This window comes from Eriocheir sinensis, chromosome 55 (assembly GCF_024679095.1).
Source record: "Eriocheir sinensis breed Jianghai 21 chromosome 55, ASM2467909v1, whole genome shotgun sequence".
NCBI lineage: Eukaryota > Metazoa > Arthropoda > Malacostraca > Decapoda > Varunidae > Eriocheir > Eriocheir sinensis.
Window position 1 is genome coordinate 6,755,856 of NC_066563.1, and position 21,076 is coordinate 6,776,931.

The following is a 21,076-nucleotide window of genomic DNA, read 5'->3' on the forward strand; positions in this document are numbered from 1 at the left end:
CTTCCCGGTGGGACCTGATGGTCGGCCTTTTTTAGTATACAACGTAACACACACACACACACACACACACACACACACACACACACACACACACCAACCAGCTCTCCACCTTTCGTCCGCGAGTTGATGGCCATTGTTATCTCGTTGTGAGGCGCAGAAGAGAGGCTGCTCCCCCAAGACCGCTATTTGCCGGAGAAGTGAGACGCTGCTTGCATGAGTCAGTGCCAAGTATGTCTGTTTGTTTGTCTCCTCGTCTGTCTGTCTATATCTCCATAAAATCATATCTGGATTAATTTATGCATGTATTAATGTATGTGTGAGGATCTGAATGTACGAATGTATGTATATATGTATGTATGTGTGCATATAATCTGTAATCTATATGACTGAATGGTAATAGTAACCTGTCTCTGTTTATCTATAAATATGTCATTCTATAAAACGATCAAACAATCAATCCATCATTTAGTCAATCTATCCGTCAAACTATGCATATATACACGTATTTATATCTCAACAAAACGCCAAGAAAGCGTCTAAGCCCAGCCAAGTCACCCCTCCTTGCCGCACTCCCACTACTCTATCCCTTCCACCCCCCTCGTCCCAACCCTCTCCTTACCTAAGCGAGAGTTAGAGATCTTCTCCCTCCCTCGCCTGACTTACCGGTGCGAGCCGGTGTAATCTACCTTCCCCTATTTTCATCTCTCAGCGCCTCCGCCTCTCAGCTCATCGGGACGTATTGGGTCAGCGCGCAAACTGGAGTCAGCCTTGGAAATCGTTGGTCTATTTTTGGGGCGGCATTTGTCGTGATATTTCATGAGCGTCACTTCATTGCCTATGCAGACGGCGCTCTCCCACTCAATGACGTGAATAAATGTAACATGATCTATCTATGTACCTAGCTGCCTAGCTGTCCTTGTGCCACCCTCACTTAGCGACACACTGGACATACGGTCACTACTAAGAATAGAGGTACGTACAATCGTGGGACACAAGTGATGATACACTGTCCACTGAGTTTCGTTCACCGGCCCCGACTTTAGAATATATACACCGCATGGAAAGAGGCTAATGTTCAGATATGTCACTACATATACACTCTACATAATTTATTAGATATGAATTTGTCAGTTGTTCACACTGATAACAAGTTTTTAATTCGCGGACGAAAATGTCTCTTTACATTTCGTTCAAATTTAGTCATTGACAGCTAAAGCTGTTTACAACGCTATTATGCATAACATATATTGGTCCGTATGAGAAAAATAATATATTGTAAGCTAATGCGCTCTTTAATATCTTGATAATCACCGAAATATTAATGGCGCACATCTCCCCCTGTCAATCCCACACAATGTGGAGAGAAAGAAAGGAAGAAAGAAAATTAAAAAGGGAAAAGAAAAAGAAAAAAAACATGGATGTACTAACACTAGGCAACACAAACGAACATACAAACATGAGCTCACCAAGAAAGAGAAAGAAAAAGAAAAGAAGAAAAAAAAGGAACACTCACTCACGGAAAACAAAAATAAAATGAAGAAAGAAGAAAGAAAAGAGAGAGAGAGAGAGAGAGAGAGAGAGAGAGAGAGAGAGAGAGAGAGAGAGAGAGAGAGAGAGAGAGAGAGAGAGAGAGAGAGAGAGAGAGAGAGAGAGAGAGAGAGAGAGAGAGAGAGAGAGAGAGAGAGTAAAAAAAAAAGAATAATTAACAAAGGATTTTCAAGGGAGTGTTGTTGCTCTTCTCCTCACCATCTTCACCATCACCATCACCATCATCCCCCCCCCTCCCCCCCTTCGCACCTGGCTCGCCAAAATCACCATCAACTTGTCTAATATTCATGTACTTGGGACCAACTTTCCCTTTTCGCTAAGTTTCCTTTCTCCCTCTCTTGTTTTCCTTCCCCCCTTTCCTCCCTTTCTCCCCTCCTCCCTCCTTTCTTCCTTCTTCTTTCCTCCTTTCTTCCTTTCCTTTATTCCTTCAGTCCAAGTTTCTTCCTGCTTTGCTTTTTTCTCCGTTCTTTCCTTCCTCTCTTACCTTTCTGCCTTCCTTCTTCCTTTCCTTTATTCCTTCCTTTTTCCTTTTCTTTTTCCTTTTCTTTATTCCTTCCTTTTTCCTTTCCTTTATTCCTTCAGTGCATATTTCCTCCTGATTTTCTTTTTTGTCCGTTCTCTTCCTTCCTTCCTTCTTTCCTTCTTTACTCCCTTCCCTCCCTCTTTCCTTAATTACTTCCGCCCATATTTCTTCATGGTTTCCTTCTTCTCCGTTATTTCCTTCCTTCCATACTTCCCCTTCCTCCGACTAATTTTCCTTATTTTCTTTCCCTTTCCCCTTATATTCTTTCTGCCTTCCCTTATCAGTTCCTTTCTTCCAATGCTTTCTATTTTCTTCCCTTCCATCCTCTCATTCTTTCCTTTTTCCTGCGGATGATATTTCCGTCCTGAATTTCTGCTGTTCTTTTGCCATTCTTTACTTCCTCCCGCATTTTTCTTCTTCCAAATATCCTTCTTTACAACGTTCCTGCCTTCCTATCTTTCTCCATCCCTGACATCTATTTTTCCCATACTTTCTAACTTTTTTTTCCACTGCCCAGTTCACGGAGAGGGACGAGGAGGAGGGATAGGAGGAATAGGAGGAGGATGAAGAAGGGGACAAGGAGGAGAAGGAGAAGGGGGGACAGAACAGTGTTGCGAGAGAGAAATATAAGACATAATCGGTCGACATAAAAAACGAAGCGGAAACGAAAATAAAAGAAATAAAAAGAAGGGAATGGAGCGCGGAACGATACAAAAGGAGACGAAATACGAGGAGGGCAAGGCACGGAAATGGACGCAGTGGAAGAAAAGACGAAACGGAAAGCGAAAACGAAGAAAAAAATACCTGAGAAAAGAGATACGAGCAAAAGGAAACGGACCGAAAAGGAACGAGAGATTTGGAGGAAACAGGAAAGAGAGAGAGATAATAAATGTAAAACGAATGGATGAGTGGAAAAAGAGGAAAAGAAGAAAAGTAATTTAACTAAAAGAAAGGAGAGAGAGAGAGAGAGAGAGAGAGAGAGAGAGAGAGAGAGAGAGAGAGAGAGAGAGAGAGAGAGAGAGAGAGAGAGAGAGAGAGAGAGAGAGATAGAGAGAGAGAGAGAGAGAGAGAGAGAGAGAGAGAGAGAGAGAGAGAGAGAGAGAGAGAGAGAGAGAGAGAGAGAGAGAGAGAGAGAGAGAGAGAGAGAGAGAGAGAGAGAGAGAGAGAGAGAGAGAGAGAGAGAGAGAGAGAGAGAGAAAAGTCACGGTTTGCACCCTTTTAACACATAAATGGGTTTCAGGTAGGCCGTAGGATAGACAGAGATGGGTTTAATTCAATTCCTCAGACGCATGACTTGGGGAGAGGAGGACTTGGTTCAGGAGAGACAAACAGGACTTTTCTAACCCTCCACCGTGTTAAGTTATTTCTGTCAAAGGGTCGTAATTATAAGACTTTTCGTCGCCCAAGAACACCTATTTGACAAGAGGAGGGTAACAGGACACCTCTTCTCCCGAAATTGACCTATCTTTCAGCCACTCCTCTTGACTCATTTGTGGGAGCAGTGAGTAGCGGGCTTTTTTTCATTATTGTTTCCTTTTTTTTTTTTTGCCCGTGAGCTGTTTCCTCTACTTAAGAAAATAAAAAAAGGCATTCGTAGGAGTTGTGGGCATTTCCAGGAGTAGTGTTATGACCCTGGTGGTAGTTTGATCCTTCTTCTGTACCATGAACCTGAAGAAACACTCATTTGAACCCGACTGACCCACTCTTTTTTACATTAAGAAATGGCTGATATGAGAAGCGAAAGTGTCTTATAATACCAATGACTTCGCTTCTCTGGTTGGTATTCTCATCTCAGACGCTTTCACTTCTCACGTCAACTATTTCCACACCACGAAAAGGAGATAAATCGGGATCTCATGAATGTTCTTTTTCACGTACGAGATATGCACAGACGCTTTCTCAATACCACCAGGGTCATGAAACTACCCCCCCCCTCCCCACCCCCACCCCACCACACCCATCGAGGAGCCCACAAATCTTACGAAAGAAAGCCTGTCACTTCAAACTCTGAATACTGAGACTGAAGCTCAACTGTGTGTGCTTGGACGGCGAAGGGTTAAGGAATATGGCCGATTTTAAGCTCGTGACAGCATTTTATAATTTTTTTTTACAACAAAGGAGACAGCTCAAGGCCACAAAAAAAGGAAACAATAATAAAAAAAAGCCCGCTACTCGCTGCTCCTAAAAAAAAAAAAAAAGAATCAAAAGAGGTGGCCGAAAGAGAGATCAATTTCGGGCAGATGTGTCATTCTTAATTCGCCCATTATAAATCTGTTCTGACTCGCTAGTGATTAAAAGCATATTCAAAAGCCTTGTCCAATGTGTGTGCCTGGGCGCCCAAATATGACCTTTATACATCTCTGAACCTCGCCATCGTGACATTATAGAAGGCAGATGTGACTTTATCCAGGCTATTGTGAATCTACTTTAACATGCTGGTGATTAAAGTGAGTGTACTCGATTTTGTTTTATCTTTCCTTGGGGCGAAAATATATCACGAGAATACACACGAACATAAATATCGAAGAAATGCCATGATGAAGCTGCGTCTATATTGGTTTCGTCAGTCTCTGGAACGGATTACAGACGTCCATTTATAGAAGCATGAGTGGGAAAAACTTTTAATACCTTCAAGCCTTTAAACTTTGCCGCCTCGCTCTGCCTTTAAGCTTTACCCTTCATCACTTTAACATTCTACCCCACACGGATTAAAAACCTTACACTGATTTTACTATATAACTTTTTTTAAACATCTATCTTTTACGGATATTTAACCTTCAACTATTTTATCATTTAACTTTCTTTCAATATTCTACTTTACATTGATATATAACCTTTATCTATTTTTACCATTTTCCTTTTTCTCAACAGTCAACCCAACACAGGTTCATATTCAACTATTTTGCGATTCATCTTTCTTCAGCATTCGGCCTTACTCAAATTTATATCCTTCAGCTGCTTTACTATTCAACTTTTTTCAACCGTCTTCTGTACACTGATTACTAACCTTCAATTCTTTTACCATTTAACTTATTACAACATTTTACCTTACACACATTCTTAACCTTCCTTTACCAATTAACTTTTACATTGTACTGACACACAAATGAACGATATTACGTTATTTATTTTGCGTTGAAGCAGCGTATAGCTTTTATTTTTATTTTTTTTACCCTTCATTTACCTCCCTTGCCGTTAAAAAAAAACATTGAGAATTCTCTAACGCTTATCTGACCTTCAATCCTTGCCCTTAAGCCATTGATATTCTGAGCTCTAAATTGTTACCTAAGGCTAGTAATTGATATCTTACCTGGCTACCCTCTTCACCTTTCCGTTTCATCGATGAATGGAGCAATAAAAGTCTATTCCTAGCTTCTCACGCTATGTTGAAAGAGGAAAGAAAATGTGGTCAAGTCAATATTGTTAGTTTAGTTATTTTTTTTCGGTAAACTTTTCTGTCCTTCTCATTGGTTTCATTGTTCATTTTTATTTATGATTTAGTTTAATTTGTTATTCACGTTTCCGTACCTAAATTTATTCGTGGTTTCAGATTCCTGGCCAAATTTAGTTTACTTTATTCATTTTACTTCATTTATGGCATTCTCATTTTATTTTTTTGGCATGAGACTTTTCAGTTTTTTTTGTCTTTTGTTGTTGTTGTTTCTCTTTTTGAGTTTATTCTTTCGTTTTGTTTCTTTATTCATGATCCTTTTTTGTGTGTTGTGTGCCACGTGTTTTTTCTTTTCCCATTTTGTCTTTTGTCTTTTTTATCGTTCACTAATCACTTTCGTTCTCCAACTCATCTTTTTTTTCTTCCATTTTTTCCTTATTCACGATCCCTGTTGAGTCTGTTGTGTGCTACGTATATTGTTTTCACGCTTTAATCTAACCCTAAAAAAAGTTTCGCCTCTCCATATCCGGCATAATTAATGATTTTTTTCACCCTTCTTCATTATAACTTCTCGCTAACTTTGCCTCGAGGCGACTCATCCAGTGTTCCGTTACCTTCCCATCATATCCATTAGACTCATCCCTTTTTTACTCGCTGTAGGGAAGCTCACAGTCTACCTTAACTTTTCTCATAGTTGTCAAAGATCCTAATACTTTAAGTGGTAGTAGGAACGAGATAATGGTGCACTTTACTAAGGCCACTTTTATGTTACTCCTCCTCCTCCTCTTCCTTCTCTTTCTCCTTTTCCTCCTCCTCCTCCTCATCTTCTTCATCATCATCACCATTATCATCATCCTTGTCCTCTTTGTTTTCATCTCATTTTCTGTTCTCTTCAATCATTTTTTCTCTGCTTTTTCTTCTTCCACATTTGTTTTTTCATAATTTTCTCCTACATATCCTTATTTTTAGTCGTGTTCTTCTTTCATTGTATTTTTTTACCTTTTTTTCTCCCTTTTCGTCTTCATCTTGTTTTCCACCTTTTCTCCCGCCAACTAATCATCCACATTCTTCTTCTCATCCTCCATTTTCGCCACATTTTCTTTGTTGATTTCTATTCTCATCTTATTTCTTACCTGTCTTTCTGTGCTTTTCTTCTTCTCTATCTTCCTTATTCCTCTTTTCATATTATGTTTCCTTCATTTTATCTGCTTCTTCTTCTCCTTTATCTTATTTTCGATATTTTCCTTCTCCTCCTCCTCCTTCACCATCACCAGCATCACCATAACAACACCCTGAATCACAATCTTACACACGAACCACCATTTCCATTCGACCTACTTCTACAATCCCTCGGAGTCCCCCATCCCGATCACCACCACCACCATCGCCACCGCCACCCCCCTCAGCCTACCGTCAGAAGAATGAGGCTCATCTATAACTATCATCACCGTTCTTACCGCTGGCGTCCCTTCTTCCTCCTCGTCTTCACTCACAACACTAGAGTTTTCACGTGAATTCATATTATCTTTCCCATGTTCATTTTTTTTCTTGTATGATTTTTTGGTATTGTTTTTATTTTTTTTCCTCTGTTGAATTACGTGTCTGTCCTTGCCTGCCTGTCAAGCTTTCTGTCTGTTTTTCTGTGTTTTCTCTTTCTCTTCTTTTCCCTCTGTCTGTCTGCTTTTCCATTCTCTTTTTTTCTTCTATGATTTCCTTGACATCGGTATGTTTTTTTTTCTCCTCTCTTGCATTTTGTGTCTGTCATTGCCTGTCTTTGTCAATATATCTGCATTTCTGTGTAGCTTTCTGTTCGTCTGTCTGTTTTTCTGCGTTTCTCCTTTTATCTTCCCGTTTCTGTCTCTTGGTTTCCCATTTTTTCTTTTATTTCTTTGGTATCGTTATTTTTTTCTCTCTCGCATGCAGTGTCTGTCTTTGCCTGCCTGTTTATATATTGATTCTTCTGTCCATCGATCTCTCTGACTGTGCATTTCTGAGTTTCTCCTTTTATCTTCTTCCCGTTTCTGTCTCTTAGTTTCCCTTTTTTTCTTCTATTTCTTTGGTATCGTTATTTTTTTCTCTCGTATGCAGTGTCTGTCTTTGCCTTCCTGTCTATATATCGATTCTTCTGTCCATTGATCTCTCTGTCTGTGTATTTCTGAGTTACACCCTTTGTCTTCTCCCCTCCCTGTCTGTCTGTCTGTCTGTTATCCTGGCGGCGAAGTTGGGGTACTGAAGAACCCGAAGACCATCAGAGGGAGGCCTTGAGTTGGTGTGTTATATGGTGCGACAATTCCCCAGCCACAAGGGAGGCGGTCATCCATCAAAGGCAAGGTCGAGAACACAACAAAGCCTTAAAAAAACAGTACAAGTTCTTATCTAGCGGTGTAAATTACGTCAGTTTTGAAGATTAAAAAAAGTCAATGAAAAGGTGTTATTCTTTTATTCATATTTTATTTTGTTTTATATCTTTTATTTTATTATTTTACTTATTTATTCTGCTTTTGTGTGTGTGTGTGTGTGTGTGTGTGTGTGTGTGTGTGTGTGTGTGTGTGTGTGTGTGTGTGTGTGTGTGTGTTAACTGACTAAGGTAATGAGGTAAAACTGGGGACATAAACTATAGGTGCGCGTGGCCTTAGTGCTCATATCTGTACCATTATCCCCTGACTGACTGACCGGCTGAGAAAGTGTAAAGAAATATAGCGAATACCTAAATCATGTGATCTGAGTAGGAGCGGGAAACGAACGACCACGTGATGACATATTGACTGAAAGAGACTGAAAGGGCTAAGTCAAGAAAGAAAAGAGAGAAAGAAAGGAAGAAAGAAAGGAATGAAGGGAAAAAAGGGGAAATAAAAAGTGAAAATGCGAGAAAAAAAGGAGAAAGGAGAGATAAAGAGAAGGAAAGAAAGATAAACACAGAGAAAGAAAGAAAGTAAGAAAGAAAGACAGAAAGAAAAGGAGGAAAAAAAGACAAACAACGAAACAAATATATATGTTCTTACCCCTTACGAGTTTCCAATGAAGATAATTATGAAAAAAACAACAACAACAACAAAAAAAACGAATATTAATCACACGAAAAGAACAAATCAAAAAAAAAAAAAACAGTAACACAAGATACTCCGGCATAATGAATCTCAAATATCAGGCAAAACAAACCAACCAGAACTCTTTTGTCACGATATAAAAGGAACAAAAAACACACAAAAAAAAAGCTTCGTGGATTTCACCCTGAACAGAAGAAAAAAATTATAAAAAAATTCTGTCGAGTTTCACGTTTCGAAAAATATTATAAACTTCCGCAATTAAAAGAATACACAAAGAAATATAACCCACGAAACAAAAACAAATAATTGGGGTCTTTATAAATTAGCATTATCAACTGGGCAGGTAGGAGGATGGCCTGACCTGACCTGACCTCTTACCGATAGTCCAATACACGTCAAGCTTAATTACAGACAGGTGCGTGGGCTCAGGTATAATATCATCACCATCATCACAACGTCATCATTATCGAACATCATTTTTCCACTCCACGATAAAGGTCATTCTTCGTTCTCTCTGTTTGATGTTAGTTCGTTGGTGCGTCGTTCTATTCTCCTCCAGTATAGGTCATGATGTCGTCTTCGTTATTTGGTGCCTATGATCTCGACTAAAAATCTTGGGTCGCCACGCTGTTACTTTGGCCGACAAAAGGTTTTCAGTCAGTCCCGCTCCGGTAAAGGTTATTATTTTCCTCTTCTTTGTCTGTTGCCTTTGACTTCGACTAAAATCTCTTCCTTTCTTGCTTTCTCTCTTACTTTCTTTCTGTTTTCGTTTCTTTCTTTCTTTAGTTATTTCTTGCTCCTTTTCTTTCTTCCATCCCTTTCCTCCTTCCTTCCTTCCTTCCTTTTTTTTTCCTCGCCCATTTGTTAGCTTTCTTGATTCCTTACTGTGTTTATCTATCTATCGATCCATTTATCTACCTATCTATCTATCTCTCTATCCACCTATCTATCTATCTATCTATCTATCAATGATCAATCTATCTATCTTTCTATCTATTTATTTATTTATCTGACTGACATAAGGTTACCAGTTCCACCCAAGAGATATATAACCCACCGAGGCCAATTTCTTATTATTAATCTTCATTGGAATATCTTCAACTTCTGCGTCTTCTCTAATCCACGATGATCTACATATTACCAATCGTCATTAACAAATCTTTAACCTTTGTCTTCACCCTAATTTACTTCTCTAATTCATTGTCATTATATCTTCAACTTTTACCTGCACCCTAATTTACATCTCCTCTAAGTAAACGTCATTATAAGATCTTCAAACTTTATCTGAGCCTTAATACATGGGGCTGATTTCCTTACATTTCCATTCCTCTTTGCGCTTCTCTCAACTTTTCCTCTAGTTCTTTAGTAAGGCACCAGGCTTCTACACACACACATGTTAGAGTTAATGAGCGGTGAGTGCGTGGGCCAGGTATACAGCTCACGCGAGACTCTGCATCACACCGACGGCCTCCTCGCGGCCTGCCCACACACGGGAGGGAGATCGAAGCTAAAAACACACGTCTGGGCGCTAGCCACGGGAAAGGGTCGAGTTTTGGCGGCAATCTGGACCGATGCCAGGAAAAGTAAGGGTAGCTAGGGACAATTTTTCTCTCTTTCTTTCTTGCTTTCTCTCTTACTTTCTTTCTGTTTTCCTTTCTTTCTTTCTTTATTTCTTGCGCCTTTTCTTTCTTCCATCCCTTCCCTCCTTCCTTCCTTTTTTTTTCCTCGCTTATTTGCTAGCTTTCTTGTTTCCTTACTGTCTGTTTATCTATCTATCGATCCATTTATCTACCTATCTATCTATCTATCTATCTATCCACCTACCTATCTATCTATCTATCTATCTATCAATCAATATATCTATCTTTCTGTCTATCTATTTATTTATTAATCTATCTATCTACCTTTCTACTTATCTATCTATCAGTCTATCTATCTACCTAGCTTTCTCTCTCTCTCTGGTAGTAGTCTTAGGGCCTCCTTTTCTTTGCGTGGGTAGAGGCAGTTCAACGGGACGAGTTTCTGTAATTGCGGTAAACTCTCAAGGGTGGAAATTTAGTGCTCTGTGTCGTGTGCACCTATTCCTCTACTACTACTACTGTTACTACTACTACTACGACCACTACTACTACTACTACTACTACTAATGCACTCTCTCTCTCTCTCTCTCTCTCTCTCTCTCTCTCTCTCTCTCTCTCTCTCTCTCTCTCTCTCTCTCTCTCTCTCTCTCAAGGCCCGACACATCATAGGAGACAAAGAGTAAACAAGAGTCACGTTCGAGGCCCGAAATCCAAGACCTAGAACGATATTTTGCCAGCGTGACAGCCCCAGAGAATACAAGGAACAATATCGTACCTTATTTATTTATGATGGAACGTATAGAACAAATTTAAAGCTCTCAATCATTTTTTTAACGTTTTGCTGACATTATTTATGATTAAACTATATCATTTTTGGCAAACGTTGATATATGACAAGTTTGGTGATTTTAATTTGTGTTCTATTTCATGTTTTGGTGACAGTCTTTATAGTATTTTATGTGCATTTGCAACTTGTACGTTTTGTTGATTATTTTGTGTTTTTAGTGATTTTTTCAACATTTGAGAACATTGAATTTTAGTTTTTCTACCGGCTTCTTACAGACTCCATTGGCTCTTATGTTCTTATGTTTAATCCTCACTGCTTCTTCAGGAAATACGTTCGCTAAACTTGCCTTCTCCCGTGCGCGCCGGTAAACACGAAGCAGATGAATGTTACATAATTAATAGAGGTTCGCGAGGGTGCCGGGATATGAGAAAAAGGACCCGACGCTAATGAAGTGGAAAAGTGAAACGAAATGTACCGGCCAAGAAAATTACTCGTTATGAAATCCGGGTTCCAATTCTACTTTCAATTTCACCACTGAAAAAAAAAAAACATAGAAAGAGTAAGGGGAACGAAATACCGAAAAGCAGAAATAAACAGGGGAACAAATAAAGGATATGAAACAGAAAAAAATAACACTAATGAAAAGAGAAAGGAAACAAAGAGCAGGGGAAACCAAGAGAACGAAAAGAAGGAAGAGAAGATATAAAAAAAGGAAACAAAAATCTAATGAAAAAGAAAAAAAAAATAGCAGAGGAACAAAATCATGAAAACAATAAAAAAAACAGGTGAACAATAAAAAACAATAAAAACTACTGAAAAGAGAAAGAAAACAAAGAGCAAAGGGGAGTGAAAGAACGAAAGGAAGAAAGAATGGAGTAGATAAGAAAAATGAGACAAAAAACGATTAAAAGAGAAAGAAAGGAAACAAAGAGCAGGGGAAAATGAGAGGACAAAAAGAAGAAAGAAAGAAAGGAAGAAATAAAGATCGAAAGACAGAAAAGAACTAGTGAGGTGAGAAAAAAGAGGAAAGGAAAACACGCAAAATAGCAAAAATAAAGAAAGGAAGAAACTGAGAGAACGAAAGAACGAAAGGAAGAAGAGAAAAAACAACAACGAATGAAGAACACAAAAACTAATGAAAAAGAGAAAGAAAGGAAGCAGGAAAAGAAAAACCCACAAAACAGCGTCATTGAACGTCCCCCTAAAACTTAAACATCACTTTAAAATCCTACAAAAAAAAAGTTTCTCCCCAACCCAGGAAAAAAATCTTAACCAGGAGAAAAATAGAAGATTACTTTAAAGCCCCAATTAAAGATGTCAGTTTCAGGGCCGAAAGTAGATTAGAGAAAGTGGCTTTGGAGAGGACGGAAGTAGAATTTTATAACGATGAGAATGAGGGAGAGGAAGAGGGAGAGGAAGAAAGAGGAGGAAGAAAAAAAAAGTTGAAGATGGAGAAGGGGAGTGTATAGAAGGATGATAAGATACAAAAAGAAAAGGAGTAAAAGAAAAGCAATAGGAGGAAAAAGATAAAAGAGGAGGAAACGAGAAAAGAAGGAGTAGAATACATGGAAACTGGATGTGAAAGAAAAAGAAAGGAAAAGAAAAAGAGAAGGAGTTGGTGGAAGAGAAGGAGAAGAACGAGAAGAAAGATTAGGAGAGAAATTGAAAAGTGGATAAGAGGGAGAAGAAGAAGGAAAAGAAAAAAACCAGGATTTGGTGGAGGAGAAGGAGAAGAACGAGAGGAAAGATTATGAGAGAAATACAAAGGTGGATAAAAGGATGAAGAAAAAGGAAAAGAAGGAAGAATAAAAAAAAGAACAAAATGGGAGAAGGAGAAGGAATGAAGAAGTAGGAGAGTTGGAAGGTGGATAATTAGAAGAAGGAAATGTAATAGGGCAAAGAGGAAAAAGGGAAAAGTCATAGTAGGAGGAAAAGGAGAAGAAGAATGAAGAGAAGATAAATGGACGGTGGATGAGAGGGAAAAGGAAAAAGAAAAAGGAAAAAGGAAAAGAAGGAGAAGAAAGAGATGAAGGACGAAAAGAAAGAGAAGGAGAAGGAGGAGCTGGACAGTGAGAGAAAAGTAAAAAAGAAAAGAAAAGAAGAAAGTGAGAAGAAGAAAAACGAGATGCAAGAAAAAGGTGAAGGTGAAAAAAGAAAAACGCAAAAGGGAATAAATAAAGAATGAGAAAAAAGAAAGAAAGGAAAAGAAAAAAGAAAGAAGATGGGCAAGAGCATGGGCTAGGTATAAATTAAGAATGAGTGATGGAAGAGGAGGGTGTAAAAGGACCCACCCCCCAAAAATGGAAGGAAAAAAGGAGGAAAGTGAAAAATGGAAATGCGAGTAAGAATGACGGATGGAAATTATGGGATGGAAAGGACGGATAAAACTGAGGAATTGATGAGGTAGGGCGAGAGAGGAGGGGAAGGGAAACAGGGGAAAAAAGGAAGACAGGAACCAGCAAAAAATAGAAAAATAGGAAATAATATTGAAAGTAAACCTGATAATTGTGAAGAAAGCAGAGAATAGAGAAGACTGAGAATAATGTGAAATGAAGTATTAGCGAGAGAGGAAAAAAGAGAATAAAGAGTAAAACATGGAAAATATAAAGTATAAAATGGAAAAAAATAGGAAAATAGGAAATAATATTGAAAGTAAACCTGATAATTGTGAATATAGCAGAGAATAGAAAAGACTGAAAACAATATGGAATGAAATACAGAGAGAGAATGAGGAAAAACCTAGGAAAGAGGAAAAATAGAAAATATGAAAAAGAAAATGGAAAAAAAGGAAATAAAATAGAGTAAAACTGATTAAGGTGAATGAAGTAAAGGAAAGAAAAGACTGAGAATAATGTGGAGTGGAATATATAAAGAGAAAGAGAAGAGGAAGAAATAAGGAAAAGAAAAAGGAGGAACGGAACACAACAAGTGAACAGGGTGAAGAAGAACAGGAAAGAGGAGGAGAAGAAAAAGAAAGAGAAGTTGGGAGGCTGAAAGGGAGATACATGGAAGAATAAAAATGACAAAGGATGAAGAGAAAGAGAAAAAAGGAGAAGGAGGAAAAAGGAAAAGGAGAAAAAGGAAGAAGAAGAAATACAAATAAGAAACGCGGATAAACTCTGAAATGGAAAAGACTCAGAAAATATACAATAGAAAAGACGTAGATAAAGAGAAGAAGATTAAAAAAAAAATTAAGGAAAATATTCATAAAAGTGTAAGTTCAGGAATCGTGGAAGAAATATGAAATGAAATTATAACTAAGAAATGCTGAGACTCAGTAATGGAATCGTAAGATGGGCTGAAGAATTTTAATGAAGAGACTAAAACGTAAGAAAAAAGAAAATTGGACCTGAGAACACACGAGAGAGAGAGAGAGAGAGAGAGAGAGAGAGAGAGAGAGAGAGAGAGAGAGAGAGAGAGAGAGAGAGAGAGAGAGAGAGAGAGATGCAGACAAGACAGATAAAGACTGACAGACAGAGACAGACAGACAAACAGACAGACACAGACATATATAATGACACACTTAGACAAAGAGACAGACAGATAAACAGAAAGGAAGTTAGCAGAACGGGAGATAGAAAAAGGCAACGACAATAATGGACTTGGCGAAACAGCAGAAAAAGAAAAAAAAAAACTCGCCATGAAACAAAGCAAAGAACAATTAAAGAATCACATCTAAACAAAGGGTGAAGGACATAGTGCGTCAACAACAACAACAAAAATAAGGACCAAAACAGAAGAAACACACACACACACACACACACACACACACACACACACAAAGAAAAGACAGGGACACACACACGAAGACATACCAATACAAAATAAATAAAAAGAGAAACAAAGATTGAAGAAAAACTTAGATAAGGATACAATAACGCCCCCTCTCCCCCTTCCCCCCCCCACACACACACGCACGCACGCACGCACGCACACACAATAAAAGATATCAGTAACAAAGGAGGGAAAAGTAAAAAAAGAAAAAAAGGAAAGAAAACAGATGAAGAGGAAAGAATATGATGATAACACACACACACACACACACACACACACACACACACACACACACACACACACACACACACACACACACACACACGCACACATTCACTGACCTTCCTTCTTTACTTTCTATCGTTTTTTTCTCATATTGTTTCTTTCTTCTGCATTCTTTTTTTCTTTCTTTCCTTTTTCTCTACCTTTCATCATTCCCTTCTTCTTTCCTTCCAGACTCCCTTCACACCTTCCCTCCGCCCCTCCCTTCCTTCCTTCTCTCCCTCCCTCCTTATGGCATTCTCCCTACCATACTCTCATCATCCCTTCCTTTCACCCTCCCTTTCTTTCTTCATTCACCTCCCTCTCCCTTTATGCCCTAGGTGGCCTTCGTTCCTTCCCCTTAACATCCCTTCCTTCAACCCTCCCTTCCTTCCATCCTTCCTTTCTTCCACCTTTCCTTCCTTCCACCCTTACTCCCATCCATCCTTTCAATCTACTTTTCTATCTTCTTTCCTTTCATCCTTCCTCCTCTCAACCTCCCTTCCTTCCACTCTCTTCCTGTCATCACCCACTTCTACCTTCCTTTCCTTCCTTATTCCCTATTCCCCCTTTAGCTCCATCTCCTCATCCTCCTCCTTGGCGCCTCGTCCTCATCCACGCCTGGACCTAAATGGCTTATGACTCGACTGCAATTTGGATCAGAGACGCTTACGAGAAGTGATCCGCGGGAGCCGAACTGATCCGATGGGTATTTTAGAGTAGATCCGGCCGCCTGAGGAGAGAGGAGGAGGAGGAGGAGGAGGAGGAGGAGGAGGAGGAGGAGGAGGTATGGGAACAGCCAGCTTGAGAGAAGGTGAAGTGCAATGAGAATATTATGACTCAGAGGCGGAGGAGAAGGAGGAAGAGGAGAAGTAGGAAAAATGAGATCATGGAGAGAACGAAGAGGATTAAAGTAAGCAGAGGAATTAGAGATAGAGGAGAGGAGGAGGAGAAGGTTAAGGAAGAGAAAGAGAAAGAAGAGAAGAAGGAGGAGAATGAGGAACAGAACAATAAAACTCAATAAAAGTTGAAATAAGAATAGGAAGAGAAAGAGGAGGAGGACGAGGACGAGGACAAAGGGGAGGAAGAGGTCGAGGAAGAGAATGAGAAGGCCAAAAAATAATAATAGCAGAAAATAGTAAGAATGTCCAAAGAAAAAGGAGGAAAAAGACGAAGAAGAGGAGGAGAAGGAGGATGTCGAGGAATAGGAGGAGGAGGAGGAGGAGAATGAAGGAGACAAAAAAAGTAATAATGGTAAAAAGAAAAGTAAGAATAGCCAAAGAAAGAGGAAACAAAGAAGTGGGAGAGAAAAAGGAGGAAGAGGAGGGAGGTCGGAGGATGAATCAGCAGGGAGGAATCAAGAGACGGAAGGAAGCTGTCTGGGAAGGAGCTGAGCAGGACTTAAGCCGCCGTGTTGCCCTTGCTCGTTTTTCTCCCGGCACAGTTTTCAGGACGGGTTGTTGCGGATTTTTCATCGGCTAAAAGGGATTCAGTCCAAGGCCAAACGGTTCCGCTTATTTTACGTTTAATGGAAACATTCACCGCCGCGGGCTTAGGAACCTTGCCTTCCTCGCTCCATGCAAAACAAGAAAATATAAAGAAAAACACGCATATTCAGTTTGTTTTCGTATATTATTCACTGGATGAAGACAACAAATAAATATGTATCATCTTAATCATGTTTTCTTATCGCTAAAAATGAAGTTATATTCAATTTATTTCCTCTGTCCAAAGAAAATAATGATCAAACGAGAAAGCTCTGAATGTCAGTATCAAACGGAAACTTCAGTGGCTTTGTTCGTAAATCCATATCTTTCTTATAATAAAAACTTAACTTCATTACTATTTATCTTTTAAACATTTAACAACTTTTTTACTATTTACTCAAAAACATCTGTATTACTAATTCCCTCAAAAAATAAATTCATTAATACACAAGAATAAAAAATATATTAGCAACTACTATAAAAAAAACAAGACATCACTAAGCTTCACAACATAATGCAACTAAACTTTTGCGGCGTTACTCCGATATACTGTCCCTAATAAAAGTCTATTTTTTTTTTTTTTTTTACGTTGGATGGGCGGCCCAGCCCGGACGGCTTCCTCTAGAGTCAGGTTGATGGGGTCTTCTCAGGGACATGTGTGGGTTTTTTTAAGCTGGCGGGGGGTGACGAAAAATAGTACGCTATCACTTCGGCCACCGTAGTAAACACATTTAAACGTCGCTATTAAACGCAAACTTCTTTACCGCTCCTACTACTAAACTCTCCTCTTCCTTGAGAACACAATTTAACCTTGGCATTAATTCTATAAAAAAAGACTAAAGCCTCATTACAACTTCACCATGTAAATATTATGACGACACCAAACTTCATTATGCAACGTAAATTCATGGGGCGTTTTTTTTAACACTTCGAAAACAACAAAACTTCGTACTACTCAACTATGTAAATATTATGACGACACCAAACTTTATTATCCAGCGTAAATTTCTTGGACGCGACTCCCTCATAACCTCGACATAACAAGCAAGAAAGAGAGCGAGCAACACCTGAAGGCAAACTCCCCAGGTAACTCGATTAACCGCTAATGACAGGTGAGCCTCAGCCACACACGCCCTTAAGCCAAATGAGTTTCCTCCCCTCTATTTACCTGTGTTAACCCCTTCTGGTATTAGTGTGCTCGCCTTACAGTCTCTTTAAAAGTGTATTATAAGTCTATTTCTCGGTTATACTCCGCTTTCAGTGAACCACTCTCCTCTCCCTTCTTTTGCTTCTTGTTCTTTCTTTTTCCCTTTCAATTCCTATCTTCGTTACCTCGTCTCTTCCTTCCCTTCTCCACTCTCCCTTGTTATCTCTTCACGCCTCTCCTTTCTCTTCCCTTGCCCTCCCTTATTCGTCTCCCTACTTCTCCCTCTCTCTTCTCCTCCTTCTCTCCCTCTCCTCTATATTCTTTCTTTCTGTCCTGTCTCGCACAATCTCCTTAAAAGTGCATAATGAGTGTATTTCTCGATTATATTCCGTTTTCTGTGAACCAAGAGCAGCGTGTGAATTTCTCGCCCCCTCGTGGGAAGCTCAAGGAAGGTAATCTCCGGGCAGGTGAAAAGATGGGATTTCTGCTGATTAGGGAAGAGCCAGGTGAAGGTATTATTCCAGGTATGTGTGTGTGTGTGTGTGTGTGTGTGTGTGTGTGTGTGTGTTTGTGTGTGTATATATATAAATAATGCAATACGAAATCTCATATATTCTCCTAAAACAAACTCAAAATTCCAGATAGAAAACAGAGAGAAAGAAAAATAATGTACAAAACGGAAAAGAAACTTAGAATATACACGAGAAAAAAGATAAACTTAAATACAGATGATCAGATAAACAGATAACATTGAATACAGTTTAAATGCTTCAGTAGAGTGTATGATTAAAGTTGTCTGTTCGTGTTTTAAACTTCCAAAATCCAAAGGTGAAACAGGAAAGTTGGAAAGTTTGTTTTAGTAGGCGCAACATCTGTGGTCCTTTGCCGGAGAAAGACAGAAGGGGGAAGAAATTATAGGAGAAGGGAACAGATCCCAGGACACGGGACACAACCCCCGATTAATACCTGGTACCCATTCACTGTTGGGTGGACAGGGGCGTAGGGTATCGGAAAAGCCGCCTAAATTTTTCCACTCCGCCAGGGAATCGAACCCGGGCTCTCTCGGTTGTGAGCCGAGTGTAGGTGAAACAGGAGGGGGGAAGCACAAACATAAATTAAAATATAAATAAATAAACTATGAAACCGGCCGGCGTACCCGTGAAAACCCTGAGACTCAATTATTCACATTCCACATCCAGAATTCTTCATTCTTAATCGCATCTGAACCAGCACCTCCACAGCAGCTAAACGCATTCCATTCACACGCACTAACTCATTCATAAACCTCCCCTGTCTTCACCTCTCCACCCGGAATTGACCTATTTTTTTGCCTCTCGCTCTTTTTTTTTTTCTTTTTTTTATTTATTGGCCGGAGCAGCATCGAGTCGCCTTTTTTGTTGCTGATTTCGTTTTTTTGCCCATGAGCTGCCTCCCTTATGAAAAAAAAAATGCTCCTTGAACCTACTCGAACCTCTCAGATGCGGTCCTCACACGTGAACTTGTGACCCGGTAGTGTAGCGAGCGACCTTCCGGGGTTTATTGCGTTAAGGGATGCGGATGTTGTGTTACGGGGGAAGAGTAATACCTTGTTGGCGAGTGCACGAGTGAGGAGGGGATGGATGAAAGGGCGGGAGGTTGGTGGGCGGCGGTGCATGGATGAAGGGAACTGGGAAAAGGGAAAATAGAGCCAATCCACAAGGGGGAAGGGATGAAAAGGGAGAGATGAAGGGGAGGCTGGTGGGAGATAGGATGAAAAGGGAAGAGGGGAGGCTGGTGAAAGGGATGCATGGTTAGGTAAAAGGGAAGACAAACGCGAGCGAGAAAGGGAATGAAGAAAAAAAGATGGGGATGAAGGGAGGCTGGTGAAAGGGATGCATGGATAGATAGAAAGGATGAAACCAGCGCAAGAGATAGAGGAAATAGGAGGGGTAGAATGTATGGAGGAAGAAGGGAAGGGAGAATGAAGACAGAAAAGATGCTGGAAGAAGTAAGAATGATGGAGGAGAGTGAAAGGTACTAGGATATAAAAAGGGATAGAGAAAGAGAAGAAGTAATAGTAGGAGGGAGTGAAGTACAGAGAGAGAGAGGAAGAGGGAGAAAGGGGACAGTTAGACAGGGGATGAAATAAGGGATAGAAGAAATAAAGGAAAAATGGGAGAAAAAATGAAGGAAGAGAAGGAGAACTACTGGAATATTAAAAATGAAGGAAGAGAAGGAGAACTACTGGAATATTAAAAGGGATAAAGAAAGAGAGGAGAGCAAAAATAGGAGGGACTGCGTTAGAGACCGAAGAAAAAACAAAAGACTAAAGAAATAAAAGGAGGAATAGGAGGGAAAAAATGAAGGAAGAGAAGGAGAACTACTGGAATATTAAAAGGGATAAAGAAAGAGGGGAGAGAAAAACTAGAAGGGACTGATTTAGGGCAGCTAGACCGAAGAAAAAAAAACAAAGTACAAAAAGAAACAAAAGGAAGAATAGCAGGAAAAAATGCATGACGAGAGGGAGGCACAGAAGGGATACAGGACAACAGGACAACAAGAGACAGGTGATACACTCCATAGACAGGTGGTACACTCCATATCTGCGGATCAGCCCACGCAGATCACCAGCCACTTCACCTGTGCACCTTTACACGGCCATATCCCGCCACTCAACGCCGCGCACTCCACACAATCCCGCCCTGAACCCCTCACCATTTGCAGACTCGCGTTTTTCCCCTCGGCCATTTATTCTACCACTTCCTGCTCTCGACGCCCGCTCGCCCGCCTGCATGTTGGTCGCTCTCCCTCGAAGCTCCCCCTCTCCAGCTTTCAATCCCCGGCCAAAAGTGGATTAATGTCGAGTTTGCAAATGATGAGACGCGACTGATACCCCGCCGCGTCAACTTGGCTATGAGGGAGTGGGTGGTGTTTGTATTTTTTTTGGGGGGGAGGGTGAGTGAAGGGAACGTGCACACACACACACACACACACACACACACACACACACACACACACACACATACATACATACATACATACATACATACATACATACGGAGGATAAGCGAGGACCTCAACTCTTCACACACACACACACACACACACATACGAGTGACTGCACGAATAAACTTTTAAAAACTGTTACCGTGTGTGTGTGTGTGTGTGTGTGTGTGTGTGTGTGTGTGTGTGTGTGTGTGTGTGTGTGTGTGTGTGTGCCAAGGCCCAACACACAACGCTATATCCTTTTTTTTAGTGCGCTCTTAACAAGTGGAGGGTAGAGTGTACCACTTCACTCCCACACCTGCGCAGCGCCACTTAAAAAATCGCGTAATTGCAGTGACTAAACATTTTTTTACGCCAATTTACGCAACTTCCACTTTCCGTCTGTTTGGCATTCCACTTCATTCCTACTTAATTCGTTTCTTCATCCCTTTCATTCATTCCTCAAGTATCTTCTCTCTTTCCAACATGTTTTATCTTCTTTTCTTATTTCTCTCTTTCCTCCACGTCGCTTCATTCATCTGTCTCCTTTATGTTTCTTCATTCATT

General features: G+C 40.0%; 1 protein-coding gene across 2 annotated transcripts in view; it reads right to left on the minus strand.

Annotated features, from left to right (window-relative positions):
- Positions 1–21,076, minus strand: part of LOC126983976 (uncharacterized) — a 202,606-nt gene that overhangs the window by 67,915 nt on the left and 113,615 nt on the right. The gene's annotated exons all lie outside the window — the stretch shown is intronic.